The sequence below is a fragment of the Pantherophis guttatus genome, chromosome 3 (genome assembly GCF_059756535.1).
Source record: "Pantherophis guttatus breed Tessera chromosome 3, ASM5975653v1, whole genome shotgun sequence".
Lineage (NCBI taxonomy): Eukaryota > Metazoa > Chordata > Lepidosauria > Squamata > Colubridae > Pantherophis > Pantherophis guttatus.
The window spans coordinates 129,684,695-129,701,641 of NC_142065.1; the positions used below are offsets into that span (position 1 = coordinate 129,684,695).

Consider the following 16,947-nt stretch of genomic DNA (forward strand, 5'->3'; position numbering starts at 1 on the left):
AAAAATAATTTCAGCTTCACCTGCTTGAGCCACAACAATAACTAAACAGCAGGTGGCTTGCCAACAAGTCTTAGATTGCATCCAAGGACAAAAAAAGCAGGGAAAATAGTCTCCTTTGATTCTATTATTTGCAGCATTAACAGCTACTGTCTAAACATTTTGTTTCTACCTGTTTCAGGTAGATTCTACTGAATCTACTGATGCCTAGATTGTCAGTCAATCTAATTAACAGCTCTCTTAGTTTTCTGAGTTCTGAGTTTTCTTAGTTGTCATGGTAGTTTTTTGGGTGGCTTAAGGTGGGAAACATAAGATAAAATATGACAATCAACCCAAAGGAGAACAAATTTGGAGTATGAGGAAAAGAAGCTTATGCAATTTCCAGATTTACATTTCTGGCTGGCACAGAGGCACAAATAATTCCAGCAAGCCTTCTTCACAGTTAGACAAAAAAGGTTGAAGACTTTCTGTATCCCATATTTGATTTACCCAGGGCCCAAGAAACCCTGTACATTAAAAAACCCAGACAGCTACCCATCCTAATTAAAAGTTCCACATGAGTTCACTCAGAAATGATTTACTGGTTTGGCAGCTCAAAAGCCCTATTAATTACACAGAATACTTTTTTGCGGCTTTCCCCACTTTTTTTTTAATTTGCAACCTTCAAGGAAAGAGATAAGTCTGAGTAATTTGCATATCTGCAACAAAGTCTTGCCAACCACAGATTTTTAAAAAATATTTCTGATTTCATTTTCATTTCTTAAAAAAAAAAAACCAATAGGTTTGAATATTATATTTTTCCTACATATAGTACATTCTACTTCCTTTTTATTCATGATTTTCAAATATATATTTTTTGTATTTTTAAAAAAGTTATTTATGGATTAGGTAGTGTTTAAAGACCAAATGTGTAAATTTTGAATTGTTTGTACTTTAGGGCTCTAATACAATTGCCACACCAATAAATAATATATTGGGAGTGTGGTTTTCTGTTGTAGTTTTGTGTTTTTGTAAGCCATATTTGGAGGTTAAAGACCTGAAAGGGATAGCTAAAAGAAGGATTTTTTAAATGAATAGAAATTGATGAATTTGAATGTTTGTTTTTACATGAAAAATACATGCTCCTAAATGAAAAAAGCCTTTTAACTAATGAATGCATTCAGCAGACTTACATACATTCAAACTTTGCCAGATGAGTATCAATTTTAGTGAAAACAACTACTAAGTGTATAATTCAACAACAGAGTTTAGATGATGTCCGCAATATAATTTGAGTAATCAAATTCAAGGGGGATGGATAAATTATTATTGTCCAACCAAAAATAAATCTAGTGTTTTACATAATTATTGAGATAACATTTTGAGATTATGAGATCATGTAGATAATTAGCAAAATCACAGTGTTCTTTATGTTTACATCCAGGAATTTAATTTAGTGAACAAACGGGATTGGTTTAAGAAGTACTATATTTTTATTTCCCCAAGGAGTATATATTCAAGATTGAATTGTTTTTTCCGTATTGCATTCAGTGATTAATTTAATTGACAAATGGAAAGTTGGTTCAAGTTTAATTTCAATCATGTAGTCATAGTGTTATTACTGAATTTGGATAAAAACATCTCTGTTAGTGGAAGACGTTATCTTAAAAAAACATAATTGGAAAATTCACAGCTTGTAGAACAAGAGAAGAAAGATGCAGATTTCTTTTTTTCTTCAAATAAATATGTGGATGATCTCGGATATATTTAAAGCATTTTATTCTTGGCAAGATAATAGCCTATCCTTCCTTATAGAAAGAGATGAATGAATCATAACATAACAAACATGAACTATTCCACAAAACAGATTCAAGAAGCATATTATACTTTGAAATCTATTCAATTGGAATTGGACCCATTATGTGAACACACACACACACACACACACACACACACACACTAAATGAGACAAACATATGGGGACATGAAGAAAAAAAAACTATGACAAGCTTCTCATTGGCAAGAAATGAGATTTATCTGAAACAAATTTCACTAATTATAATGAAATCGTTATTTTTTAATTTTATAAAAATTGGTATTCCATATAGGTAAATATAACTCACAAATAGATGATTTTCTTAAATAAATTGATACAAATCTTTCAGAAATTAAGAATAAAAACAAATTAACCTCACTTCTGATGTTACAAAAAAAAAAAAAAAAAAACCAACCCTCCACAACCCTATACTATTGATACAATGATACAGTAAGGCCCCAAGAATAACCTTTAAATGGTAGAAACATTCAAGAGCTAAGGAGCTTCTATATTTCTGGAAATATTACAGGTGTCTCTTGAAAAATAAAAACCTGTCATCCACATATTGTTAAGCTTATATCGCTGCAGTTTTGAAGCCTTATAGGGATCCTATCCAGTGTGCAAGTTATTTCCTGATATTTCTATTAAATATTGATGCTAAAATGTTAACAGCTACATTGGTGAGATTGCAGCAGCTATTACCCATAATAAGTTAGCCTGGACAATCCAGCTTCAGGAAAGGTCATCAATTTTCAGGTAATATAAGACTTCTGGTTGATATAATAAACTTGTACACTGATACACATAAATCTGCAGTGTGACCTGTTGGATGTGGAAAAAGCTTTTGGTATGCTACAAATCAATTTTTTTGCTTTAAGTGATGCAGAAGTTTAGATTTCATAACATTTATCTTTTTCATTATAATTTTTACTTTAATTCATTTTCTTGTTTGATACTAATGATTTCACTAGTAATTAAAATGTGATGGATAATGTGTAATTTTTAATAAGTTACTGGAACCCATAGCATGCCTGATAAATCAGACTGAAGAAATGAAAAGGATACTTTTAGCTGAATTTAGATGTAATGTATTGTGTGTGATGTATTAGCTTTCAACTGTTACTAAACATTCTCCAGGGTGTTCAAAACGGAAAGAGGATTGCCTTTTTTAATAATTCAACTTTATGAAATAAATCATTTCCCATACTTTGATGACATTTTCTATTGGTTTACAAAACAGGTTATTCAACTTCATTATTCCAAAGTTCACATAAAGCATGAATACCAATTTCATAAATTTCCTTTAGTTTCTTAGAAAAGTAAATCACTGTCTTAGAAGCTTCAATTGCAGTGTTTTTAAACTTGGCAATTTTAAGGTATGTGGACTTCAACTCCCAGAATTCCTGACTTTAAATCTTAAAGGTAACTTTAAATCTTAAAGTTTCAATTTAACCAAGATTTAAGTTTTAAGTTTCAAGATTTAAGTTTCAACCTTAAAGTCAATCTTAAAGTTGCCAAGTTTGAAAAATACTGCTTTAGAAGCATAAACAGCATCAGGATCAAACAGCCTAAGAAAAGGCACACAATAAACAACCAAGAAACAATCTAGGTAAATCAATCTCTATTTCTGCAATCTAGGTAAATCAATCTCAACCTTTACAAGAACTTTAAAAACAGCTTTGTCGGAACTAAGTTGGTCCAAACAGTATTATTGTGAAAATACAACCAAACCAAACCAAACCAAACCAAACCAAACCAAACCAAACCAAACCAAACCAAACCAAACCAAACCAAACCAAACCAAACCATTCATTTACATAATTGTTTCTTGTGTCAAATTTGGGAATAGGTTCAAATTTATTGGTTAAGAAAGTTTTCTAGGTAAAGAGTTACAATGAATCTGTAGTGAATAGCATGGAAGTCTCTGGGATCTTTCTACCTGACTCTTCCTCCTGCTCTAATGCAGCTTCATTAGCAACACTTCACATACTTATTCTCCAAAGAGACACCTCACCCGAAGCCACGGTGGCATGATGGTTAAAATGCAGTCTTGCAGGCTACACAGCCAGAAGTTCAATCCTGAAGAGCTCAAGGTTGACTCAACCTTCCATCTTTCTGAAGTCAGTAAAATGAGGACCTAGATTGTTGGGGGCAATATACTGACACTGTAAACCACTCAGAGAATGCTGTAAAGCACTATGGAGTGGTATATAAGTCTAAGTACTATTACTATTCTCTTGCCTCACTTCCAGTGCATGAGGGAAGTGTGTGACTTTCTGAACAGAAAAAAAAAATGATAAAAATGAAATGATGAAATTTTCTGTATGTCACTTCCTGGCAATATAGTACTCTAGGGATGGATATCAACCCATCTCTTGCCTCCACTCTTTGCCTTTGGGAGGTAGGCCAATCTCAGAAATGATAAAAAAGAGAAACATATAAAAATAATGTTGACATTTTAAAATCTGAAGTGGCACTTTGCTTCCATCTTTTTTTTTAAAAGGGGAGTGGTTGCAAAGCAATTCTGAAGGTATGTTTTTCTCAAAGTACCATTGAAATAAAGCACCTCTTCAGAGCTTTATACGACTCTAAGGATTAGTCTTCAGATTCTGTACTTTCTCAAACTTCCTCTAATTTTCACATGCAATTGTCAACAATAAAATATGAATCCAGAGAAAGTTTCCCCATGAATCACTTAGTCCTTATAATTCTTGAATAAAGTTCTCTTTAGGTTCCTTTGAGTGCTCTTCTTCAAAGCTTTAGAAATAAAGGAAGTCAGACTTATAACCATTTTTCTTTGTACCTCAACCCTAATCCAATTTTTAACTGTGTCCTGTTGATTTTTAAAAGAACACCTAGGTATTTGTTTATGGAGCTATCATTATAGTTGTATATTAGAAAAAATAAATCAGTGTAACCATGCATATTAGATGAAGAAAGTGACTCTTATAGCAATCAGATGTCAGATCTAAAACTCTATGTGTTATATTAGTGAAGGTAAGATACCACAGGCAACATGTTTTTGGAATATTTCAGAGACAATGGAGAAGTAGCTTCTATTTTTCAAACACCAAGGCATTGTTAGTATATTTGCTTTACAGATGAGATCCAGTTTCTCCTTATACATTTGAAGAGTGCAGTTCCTAATCTACAACTATGGTTTCCCCCCCCTGAGAATGTGAAGTAAATGGATCATTTTGAACCATATTGGAACCATTGGTGGCTTATTGTGAGATCATGAAGAAATTCTTTTAAATCCCTACCACAGACATTCATTGGGCAAGGATAGATTTTTTTCTGACAGGTCTGTATCTTACTTGTTTTCTCTTGCAAGCCTTTTAAAATGTTTCATTAAGTTCCAATGCTATTGGCAGTTAATTCCACTTGAATGACTAAAGAACTTCAATTTGGAGTATTCGTTTCGGCATTTTGTGCCCAGTAAGGGCATTTTTGCTTTTGTTTTGCTTTGGGTCTGGAGAAGGGCTCCACATTTTCTTACTAAATTAATGTGAGGTGGGTCAGCGGTATAAAAATAGACAAGATTAGAGGTATTTAGCAGCTATTTCAACGTTTTGATTCTTTGAAGTGTGTGGACAGAGCTGGTGCATTGAATTGATGCACAAAAACAGCTTAGCCTTTCTTTTTCCAAGCTGGCAATTGAATAGTCTGTTAATGGACATGGAGTGGAAGGAGGGAAGCCAATTTGTTTAGTCCAAAATTAATTGCCTAAGGGAGTGCAAAAAGCATTTAACACACAGCAGGTACTACAGTAAGATTGGCTGTTCTGGATCAGCTAATTCCAAGTCTTCTCCAACAGTGTTTGTTGTTTGGGTTGAAATACTTACAATTCCAACTAAATGTTCTGCTAATCCAGGATATAAGGAGCCAATATATTTTAGAATCATATCCATGATGTCCCAGATTCTCTCCCTCCCCCGCCCCTAATTCTTGTCCTCTGACTTGAGCTATGGGGAGGTTAATACTATGAACATCAGCAGAATGCTTTGCACAACTGAATAGCTTCAGTAAACTCACTATCATTTGGCTCATGTGAACAAGAAAAGGCAGCACACAGAATTCCCAAGACCTCTCAGTTGGGTAAATAAATACTATAGATATACTTAGTATTTACCACAATACATAGTTGTTTTCAAATCCATTCTGAAGCAGAAGCTGTTTGGCTCCAGTTCTTCCATTTTCTTTCATTCAATGGGTAAAAAGGTTTTTTTTTTAAACCTTTACCTTTTTATTTTACATATACTGTTGTTCCATTTCAATGCACAACAATTATCAGCATTTCTTTTTAGATTAGAATAAAATGTAATAAAAGTGTTAGCTAATTGTTTTCTGCAAAGCCTTTCTTATGTTGGGGATAAAAATTCTGTTTGATTATTTATCTGTCTCTCTGCTAATTGCATATACTGTTGATACTGTATTTGTCACACAGCTTTAACAAACATATATTGTGCTAGTGAAATGTTGAGAAAGTCATCTGGGGCACTGTTCCCCAATTATGTTGAAATATAGTCTCTGCATCAATAACACTAGATGTAATTGGCTAATTTAAGAAGTCTATCTTGGTTTTGTTAAGGAAGGGATAAGGAAAAAGAACATTCTCACTATCAACTAACGTGAAAGTAACACTTCAATAATATTGGTTGATCATCAAATTTAAGAGGGAAAACTCAATATTTTTCTCTATATTTGAAGTGCAATAAAACCAGTTAATAATTAGGGTCTAATTGAAACTGTCTACTTTTGTAACCTTTTGTGATATTTGAAATCTTCTCTTCATATTCAGGCAGTCTGTACTCCTTGGGCATATACTTACATTTTAACTATATTTTATTTCCGACGAATAACTATGTAAAAGTATAAAACATTAATTATAGAATGTAATTCAATACCAATAATCATAATAATAATGAAAATATAAAACAATGGAAAATTATTTATAAAAAGTATTTTATAAAATAATATTTTTATATTTATAAAAAAATCTTTATTTTCAAATCTACAAATTACTGAAAGGTTTTCTTCTTTGCCCCTTCTCAATAAAACAGAGCAAAGCAAAGCATAAATTCAAAGCAGCACCCTAATTCAAATTCTGACACATATAAACAATCAAGTAATATAAACATTGTAGCATTAACTTTACTATTAACCTTATTTTAAGATCACAGGAAATTAATTTCACATTATTCAAAGCATTTCTTCCCTTTGAATATCCAGGAAAAGCTATTCAAACTCATTATTCCAGGTCATGTAAATACCTAATTTTAATTCCATATTTTTTTCCCAACTTCTTGTGATAAAAAATGGTTAATGACTTGGAATCCATAATTAATTCTTCCAAAACCTCCAACTATTGTTGAACTTCTGAAGCAACATTATCATCTGAACAAAACAGAGTTACAAATGCTTATGTTGAATGAACTGACTTATATTTAGAATAGTCTTCTGAGTCCACTGGAGTCCTTTTTAGTAAAATCTTACTACTGTGTTCTTTAAGAATGCAGGAACTCATCCTATGCCCAAGGAGGTGTTTGATCACCTGTCATAATGGTGATTCCAACATGGTTTTAATGTAAGAAAGGGAAAAGGTTGAAGTAGGTTGTAACCTTATTTTCCTCCTGATCAGCTGGGACTCGGGAGGCAGAGAATAGATGGGGGCAAGAAGTGGTATTTACCAGTTCTCCTAACTACTCAAAATTTCTGCTACCAGTTCTACAGAACTGGTCAAAATCTGCTGAAACCCACCTCTGATGCACACATAGACACAAATAGAAAATAATGATAACTAGGGCATACAAACAGCTCTAATCACTCCATAAAAACAAAAGTACAAAAATACATTCATCAGTCCTTATTTTAGGATTGGGATGGTTGGCTGGGAAGATTATCAAAACAAATTTTGTAATTTTATTCTCAGCCCACTAATGTATGTGAAATTGAAATTGCAGGAGAAACCTGAAAAAGTACAGATGATTCTCTTTACAGAAGCCCTAAAATGGGAAATATTTCTCCTTTATCATACAGTCGGTGAACTTTACTATTCATTATGAGGTTCCTTACATGTACCCTAAAAATGTAGAGAAAGCTGAGCTCCTCAAGTAACTGAATGGGAGATGGAAAGTCTCATGTTATGCTTTTTCCAGATTACAGTAACAGAGGTCAACAACACAGAAAGATGTTCAACACGGTGAAAAAAAATGCTTAGGGAAAGAATTTTTGATATATCACCCACTTTCTAAATGCCTTTGTTTTTAACTTATCAAGTGGAGCTCAGAAATACTTCCATAATCATTTGAATGCTGAAAATTATCCCAACTCTTTTAAGATTCTGTTAAATCAGTGGTTTGCTATTATTTCTTTATCTCTGGTTCTTAACTACGTCTGCTATATTTATAAGTCATTGGCTACATTAAAAAGTTATGAATTACATAACTGTAATTCTTTTACACTGTATTCCTTCCTTCCTTCCTTCCTTCCTTCCTTCCTTCCTTCCTTCCTTCCTTCCTTCCTTCCTTCCTTCCCTACAGTATTTTTATCTAAAACTCACTTTCATTTAAGATTCAAATATTTTAATACAAAGAAAAATATTTGGACTCTAAAAGACTGAGGAACCATTTATTTTTACTGGCATTTAAATGTTGTTTGGGGAGATGGTGAGAGAGTAGGGACTAAAGTTTGGCCACGGAACAAATGGCAAGATAACATGTTGTCAATGGCTGCAATTTTGCCATTGCAGAGAAAAGAGGATAGATTGGGGACCTATTCCATTCTTTTTGGAATGCTGTACCTACAGGAATCTCACAGATCAGAATCTCAATCTGTGCTAATATTGAATGCTTGCTATAGCATTTTGATAGCCAGGACAGGTAGCAATACTGTTAACATTCTAGCCACACCACTGCACTCCAGTTTTTGAAGAAACTATAATGGTATCTGGCTTCAATGGACTCTAGACATTATCTTGGGGGATTTCAAGGTCCATGCTAAAGCTGCATAACCGGGAGTGGCCCAGGGTAGCAATAGCATTTAGTCTTATATACAGCTTTACAGTCCTCTCTAAGTGATTTTCAAAGTCAGCGTATTACCCCCAACAATTTGGGTCCTCATTTTACTGACCTCGGAAGGATGGAAGGCTGAGTCAACCTTGAGCTGGTGAGAATTGAACTGCCGATCTGCAGAAGTTAGCAGAAGTAGCCTGCAGTACTGCATTCTAACCACTGCACCATCTAGGATATCCACAGAGCTATTCCAACTGGTTATTTCCACAAATTACAGGGCACACATTGAACATAACATTCTGTTCAGCAATTGTTGATGATTAGAAAGTGAATGCTTGAGGAATTTGGGTGGTTTTCTAAGTGTGTTTGGGGAAATTTGCACCTCATCTATTATCAAAATTCCAGGGACCAGAGGCTGGGAAGGTCTGGATGAGTTTAGGCTGAATCCCAGCAAGACAGAGTTATAGTTGTTGATGAAACACCTTGGTTCATTGATGGTCTTAGTAAACAATTTAAAAGAAGATTCCTTCCTCTGCAGAAACAGCACTATAACTTCTGACCTCATGGGTTCCTTTTTGAGGCCAAAAGGAAAGAGGGGTGCCATTTAGGTTGTGTGTCAGTTTCAGCCCTAAACAGATATTAAAGCTCTGGCAATAGTGACTTATACCCTCATTACCACCCATTTGAATTACTGTACACTCTATATGAGGGTATCTTTGACAATAATCAGGAAACTACATCTGATTTAAATGACAATAGCTGGTAAGAGCCACTATAAAATCAATTTTGGGACTGTCTAAACCTAATTCAAAATGCTGTTTTTCACTAATAAGGCCTTCTGTCGATTGGCTTTGAGATCATCTTTAGGTAGATACTTCCCACCTTCTTAGGGTAGAGTCTTCCTGTGTTCAAGCAAAGAGTAAATGTTTAGAGTCCCATTCCCCCCAAGCCATCAAAGAGACATTGACTTTAAGGGGATCCTTGTCATGGAGAACTGAGCAATGGAAGGTGTGCAAGGCACATTTCTTATCTGCTTTTTACAGATATGTGAAAATTAGTTTTCTTGTTGATTTGGCATTATGTTACTGTCTGATTTACTGTATCGATGCTGAATTACATATGTATTCTTTTTAGTTTTCACATACAGTCTGGAAACCTAGAAGCTGTATGGAGTATGGTAATGCTAAATAAATAAAAACATCAACATTTATTTGCAAAATATGGAAATAACCTTGGAGATTGATCTTGTAGTTCTTAAACCTGCAGCAAAGCTTACTTGGCATCTTGGCCTAGTAAGCAACTAAGAGCAATGAAGTTGATCAGTAAAGAGTTGGATCACAAATGGAAGAAGTGTCACAATGAAAGGGACAATAATCCCATTCCATGGCATTCCATGCATCGAAAAAGGATTAGTTTTCTGCCTCCATTGCTTCCATGTGAACCTGGTCAGCAGTGCTTTTCCATACTGTGTGGGCATCTCTTCCACACAGTAAAACGTTAAAGCAAAACAGATGGAAAAGTTGTAGGCTCATTGTGAGCAATTTTGATTCTTCAAAGTCCCAATTTTGCCTTAAGCGATTACAGTACTAAGATAGGAAATAGGGAGATAATCTTGGCAACTGTTTTCCAAGTTCATAAATATATTTTTTTCCAGCTTCAGAGCTCAGGGGTGTGAACAGGGAATGACGATTTTGCAGTAACCTTCCCCTGGAGTGGGGAGGGAGTGGAGATTTTACAGTATCCTTCCCCTGCCATGCCCACCAAGACATGCCACGCCCACCAAGCCACACCCACAGAACCGGTAGTAAATTTTTTTGAAACCCACCACTGGTATGCATGTGCACCCATGCATATGTGCATAAAGCCTTTGATACTGGCAGGAAGCCTAATTCCCTTGTTCCTTTCCCATTTGTCCTTTAAAGTATCAATACATAAATAAACAGTGAAATTCTCTAATAATCCTAGTGTCACTTTGGATAGTCATATGGACAGCATATAAATTTAATAAATTTAAAAAATAAATAATAAATAGTACTTGTACATTCTGTGAGAATAAATTAGCATATTTTGCAACTTTGATTTTATAGATATTTTAAAAAAGACAGAATAAAAACTGCGAGATTTTACTTTCAGAGTAAAGGGCAAAAAAGAAACATTTCCTTTGAATGAAAGGGGTTGTGGAAACCCATTAACAGGGATTGCAACACTAGCAATTGTGGGTGAAGACTTAAGATCCCTGTTTGAGGGAGCCAGAATGCCCAACCCACCACATCCCTACACATGCAGATACAAACATATACTCTATTTACAAGCCTTTGCTGATAATCAAAACACAATGTAATTAGCTGACTCTGGTTTTGCTTTGTGAACCTTAAATAGCAATTAGTTATCAAGATTAAAATATTATGGAGGATACCAGAGAATGCCAAAATCCATCCAAGAACATGTAATCTTGATCAGAAGTCTGAGTATATACATATTTAGTGTTTCGATATTCTTGGGAATGGCAATTACTCTTTTTTTAGAAATACAAACACATGAACTTAGTAGTGGAAGATTCAAGAAAAATAGCTCAGAGAAACTGATTTAATTGCAGAGGTGGAATAAGCTTTAATAACAATGAAGGACAGCTAGTGAAGAATTGAGGCACTTTGCCATGGGTATATGTCGGTTCCAAGGTTTAAACCTTGCATCTCTTTCTCCCATTCATATTATTAATGGACTTTTTGGCACTCATTTCTCACTCTTGGATGTTGCAGGAACCTACATTGTATTTTGACAATGGTTTTGTCACTTTTCAATCTCTACTTCTTTCCACTCCAGCTTCAGCTTTTATTCTTATTTAATGTTCCTTTAACTATGGCTGGTTTTTAATACTATTTCTTTTTCCCCTCAGAAACATCAATCTTATTTGTTTCTTTGTTTGTTTGTTTGTTTAATCTTGTGAGTTCAATTCTTGTTGTAAATATTAATATTCCTAAGGGTTTGTCAATCTAAAGAAATACGAATCATATAACTATTTATATTTATATAAATATAAAGAAATATAAAATATTGAGGAGAAGAAGGACAAATAAAATGAAAATGGTCCTTAAAGTTTAAACTCCATTTGAAACCAAACAAGATCATACTTTTCACAATTAAGAATACATTAGACACTGTTTTTCTGTTTAGAAACTACCTATAAAATGCTAGTTTGCTGAGCAGGTTATGGACAGAAGAGAGCTATTCTAAAAAATCTTTTAATGGTTATCTCAACAGCTTACAGAGAACAATAGTTCTCTACTTCCAATTTTTTTCAGTCTGGTATCTTCCGCACATGTGGACCAATAACCAGAATTCTCAGCACCTACTATGCTGGGGTAATGGTATGTGGGAATGATCTTGGGAAGAGCCACAGACTCTATTCTATCTTCCAGCTCTATTCTATTCTACTAGCCAATGGTCAGTCAAGTGACAGCTGATCCTGCAGAAGGAATGAGGGTGTGGCAAATGTCTCAGGAGGGACCCTCCCTACTTTCAAGAAACAAAGGATGAAAACTAATCAAAGAGAGAAGCAACCTTCAACTAAGGAGAAATTTCCTAACAGTGAGAACAATTAACCAGCGGAATGGCTTGCCTTCAGAAGTTGTAGGTGTTCCACCACTGGAGGCTTTCAAGAAGGGATTGGTCTGGAATGGTACAGGGTATTCTGCTTCAGCAGAGGGTTGGACTAGAAGACCTCTAAGGTCCCTTCCAACTCTGTTATTCTTGAACTATAGGGGTGGCAGGGAGAGGATGTCAGACTGGCAAGATTCTGTTAATGTTTCAGTTAATGGAAATTAAGAGGGGAATTCTGGGAATTAAACTACACATATCTAGAGGAAACCCCCTTGTGGGCTCTTTCGGAATGTTCCTTCATCTGAGCAGCAACCCCAACTTTCAATAATGACTATTCAAGATTCAGTTGTGAGAGACTGTAGGGAGTCTGGAAAAGTGTAGTGGAATGTGCACTTGTAGCAGCAGAGGGAGAAGATTTTGACAATCAGAACTTTCCCAGAAGGAGACTTAGATCAAGAGACTGCATAGTCCTGAGCTGGAGGCAGGAGCAGGGAAGAGAAAGAGACACCCTAGTATCTCTCTGGATATATTAGTAGCTTAGAAAATTATAGTTTTAGTTTGGCAAGATTCTGTCTATTGGGTACAAGCAAATAAAGGATTGAGCTTGATTGAATCTCACTGTCTCCTCTCTGGACATCAGCCTGACAGAAAGAAATGGAAGAGAGGGTGGACACAAACACTTAAAAGATAATGGGTAAGTCAGTTGACAGCATATCTATCAACTAAATGGCTACTTAGTCTAGGCAGAAATGAATTGCTTTGAAGCATTTCAAATTATTGAAGGAGAATCTGCCTTAATTAACTGAGTACTAATTACGGCAGGAAATTTTCCAACATTCTATCTTTACTGCACCCCAGCATTAAAGATGAATTATTGAAATCAGTATAAATTCTTGTTTCCTTGATCTTGTCCAGCTATGTGAGGTTTAACAAGACACAAAGCTTAGTTCTAGCTGGATGCTGCTAATGGAATCTTTAGTCATCTCTGATTTAAAAAAAACACCTCAGAATGTGAAATGCAAAAAGATTTTGATGATGATACCAAGATGATATAATAATATCTTGGATAGCAGAAATCAAAATCATGTGTACTGTCATAGCACATCAGATTAAACAGAAAGGAGGCAGAGAAATAATCTTTGTATTTCTTTGCATGATTTGTGCATGAATTTTTTTAAAAAAGTGCAAAGTTTTGAGATGTGGCAGGTTATCAAAAAAAGGCTACTTGTGCTGCAAATTGTTTTCTCTAAATGTCTTGCCTGGGTCATATGAAGAAGCCATTTTGGTATAGCTGAACCATTTCTGCTTAAAATTTCATGACTTAATCTATAATGTTTAACCCCCCTGGGTTTCCTTGACTTTTCTATTTAGATTTTTGATCCTACTGTTTTTAATCTGTTGTGTTTTATAATGATTTGTATTTGTATTGTAAGTTGCCCTGGGAAATTATTTGAATGACAGAATATAAATAACTAAATTTATTTTCCCCTCTGATTAAGATCTCTCTTTCACCTGGGTTTTGCAATGCAGTTCAGTTACATGTATTTTGTCCTTAAATAATGATTATAAATACTGAATTTACTATTGGTTTCATATAAACAAATTAATTTGCATTTTAAAAATTAGGTGCACACCCTCATACGCATTCTAGCTTTTAAAACAAATCTTACATTTTGTTTCAAAAGATCTTGATTTATCAGATGAACAATTTAAATATATATGTATTATAATATATAAAAGTTGACCCTCTATGTACAGTATGCACACAGAAAGACATATGTATATGTATATTTGTGTGTATATTCACACACAAACACACAGACATGCACCTTCACACACAAAATAACACAGAGGATCATTCAATGCACATTAGAGCCCTACATAAAAAGGAGATATGTGATGTTAAAGCTGGTTTTAGCAGAGACTGAAGAACACAATATATTACTGCTAGTGCATGCTGGAAACTGAAAACATGAATTGTTTAAAAAAAGTGAATAATTATTTATTACAGAAAGAATAATTATATTATTGTGTCACTCATATGAGATCCAGAATGTGTGTAGAAAAATGGGAATCCTAGAACATCTCATTACATATATAACTTAGGGATGGATAAGAAATCCATAGCCTGGATGATACATGGCAAAACAGAGTGGCTGCAAGATATTTGCTTCTAATGTGGGTACACATTAGAAGACTTGAAGGACTAGTTTGGGGCAGATCTTCCTGAAGAACACCTGGAGTAACCATTAAGAGGAAATACTGACTTAACAATACATAATCAAATCAATCAAATCAAATTCTCTCTCTCCCTCTGAGAGAGAAAGAGATGGGGGAGAGAGAGAGAGAGAGAGAAAGAGAGAGAGAGATCAGTAAAATTATTTGGTTCCCTATTCCCTTTTATTACTCGGTTTGATTTATTCTGTTGCATTGTTCCAAATATTTTTCCCTTTTAATTTTGGCATAATATTGTATCTTCATTTCTGACTATAACTGAACCTGGCATGCAATACTCACATTTCTTGCTTTACTATCCTTATTTCCTCTCTTTTGATTTTTTAAAAATTATTATTCTTTTCCATATTTTTTTAATTCCTTCATTTTGTAATTCTTTCTGGCTTGTTAAATTTGTAATGATGTGCCACTTCTCTACATCTATTTTACCATATTTCTTATAAGGCCATCAGATGTGTTTAAATTTTAGCTTTGGGGGTTACTTTTTACCAAGTGGATTCATTGACAAAGTCAAAAGTGTCAAAATGACAGACATGACCAGTTGATTGAATCTCAACCCTTTTTAACATGTGTCACATGAATCACATGGCTATAAAAAGGGATAGGGCTTTGATCATCTGGTCACATCACCCAGTTTGACAGTTTTTCTCCCTTTGCAGATACCTCCCCCTCCCCAGTGCATTTTACATTAACTTAGCCTTTTGTAACCTCTGTCTTAAAGCAGAGGCTGCTAAGAGTTTGAGAAGGAAAATCCCCTTGTGATTCCTAAGTGATTTTTCTCATCCTTTTTGCAATGCACTTTGAACAAACCTGGCAGTAGTTCTCTGCCAACTGGGAGCAAAGCGAAAAACAAATTAAAATCTCAATTATGGACAGCAACACTTTTCCATACTATTAAGAGCAAAACTGATACAGATTCAGAAATGGCCAAACAATATTGCACAGATGTTAGAAGAAGTCTAGCTGTAGACTTTATAGCTGTAAATTTTACAGCTGTCTATAGCTCAATACAATGAAACATCTTTTGTCCTACAAAAAAAACATTGTGCTGTAAACAAGGAGTCTGCCTTTATCACAATATATACAAGCCACAGAACAAACAGTTTTAAAGGCACAGTGCACACTAAAAACACAATACATATCAAAATAAGCCCTTCCCAATGTCTTGCAGAATGCCCCAAATGGAGTCTGAAAAATTTCAGGTAGCATTGTTTACTGTCCTTCGTTACCTCCTGTGTTAGATTTTCCTTTATTCTAATCCATATCTAGACTGCTTCTTCATTTCTTGACGTTTCTTTATGGTTTTGAAGCCTTGATTGTTGCCCAACTTTGATTGCTCCTGATTATTATTATTAGTTAGTTAACTCCAGTGTCAATTGTACTAGTTTATACATTTTTCCTAGGGGGAAAACAATCTGTTAGGGAGAAGAAGAAGGAAAAGTTAAGTAGTGAAAGTAATTAGAAGTAGGGGAGTGAAACTGAAATTGAGAGAAATAGAGTGGTTCAGCACTGACATATCTCAAGCATTATCTTACCAACATCAAATCTGCCCATGAGATATGAACATTTTGTGAGGGTCTCCTGAAAGATCTTAACTTATGTGGAGGTGATGGGACCTGGGCAAGACAATAGGCTTTTCTTGTAGTGGCCTCCATATTTTGGAAGCACTTTCCCCCAAGGTCTGGGCAGTGAGATCCTTGCAGGCATTTTGTAAAATAGTGAAAGCCAGATTAATTCTAGTGTGCTTCTAATCAATTGATAGTCTTCAGTGCTCATCTCCTAGGATTGTTTAAATGTCAAACAATCTTTGTACCTTTTTTGGGTTTGTTATATGCCTAGAGTCTTTGGTCTGGATGGATTACAAGAATTATTAATAAATAACTACCAAATGAAACTACCAAGTGATTAGCTTATAGGTGCTGTTAGACTCAAATGCTTATATTCTATAATTCATCATCTATTAAATACAGTATTTAAAGAACTATGACTGATACTCAGTAAATCCCTACCTTTAAATCCTTAACTAGCCTGGGATGTTGACTTGATTTTGATCAAAGAGAGTTCACTTTCTGAAATTAGGTATGCAGTTACACAAATGAGATATTTGATGACATATAAAAGAAGTTCCCTATACATTTCAATTCATCAGATGCACAATAAATTTGCATTTTTCAAGTTAAATGTGAAGAATTCTATTCTATTTTATATTCCAATATAAAAGCAGCCAGGTATGCATTTATATTGGAATACGGTACTCACACTCTCTCCTAAATATTAGCCTCTTAGAGAAGGGAAAAATGAGTAACT

The 16,947-nt window shown here is 34.5% G+C and overlaps 1 long non-coding RNA gene across 1 annotated transcript in view; it reads right to left on the reverse strand.

The window, feature by feature from the left end:
* LOC117662508 (uncharacterized) overlaps positions 1-16,701 on the reverse strand; it is a 34,711-nt gene extending 18,010 nt beyond the window's left edge. Inside the window, exons 1-2 of the long non-coding RNA XR_015732889.1 lie at positions 16,650-16,701; positions 15,870-16,055 (exon numbers count right to left, since the gene is read on the reverse strand). This is a non-coding gene — a long non-coding RNA (uncharacterized LOC117662508). The remainder of the gene's footprint in view (positions 1-15,869; positions 16,056-16,649) is intronic.
* Positions 16,702-16,947: the final 246 nt, after the last annotated feature.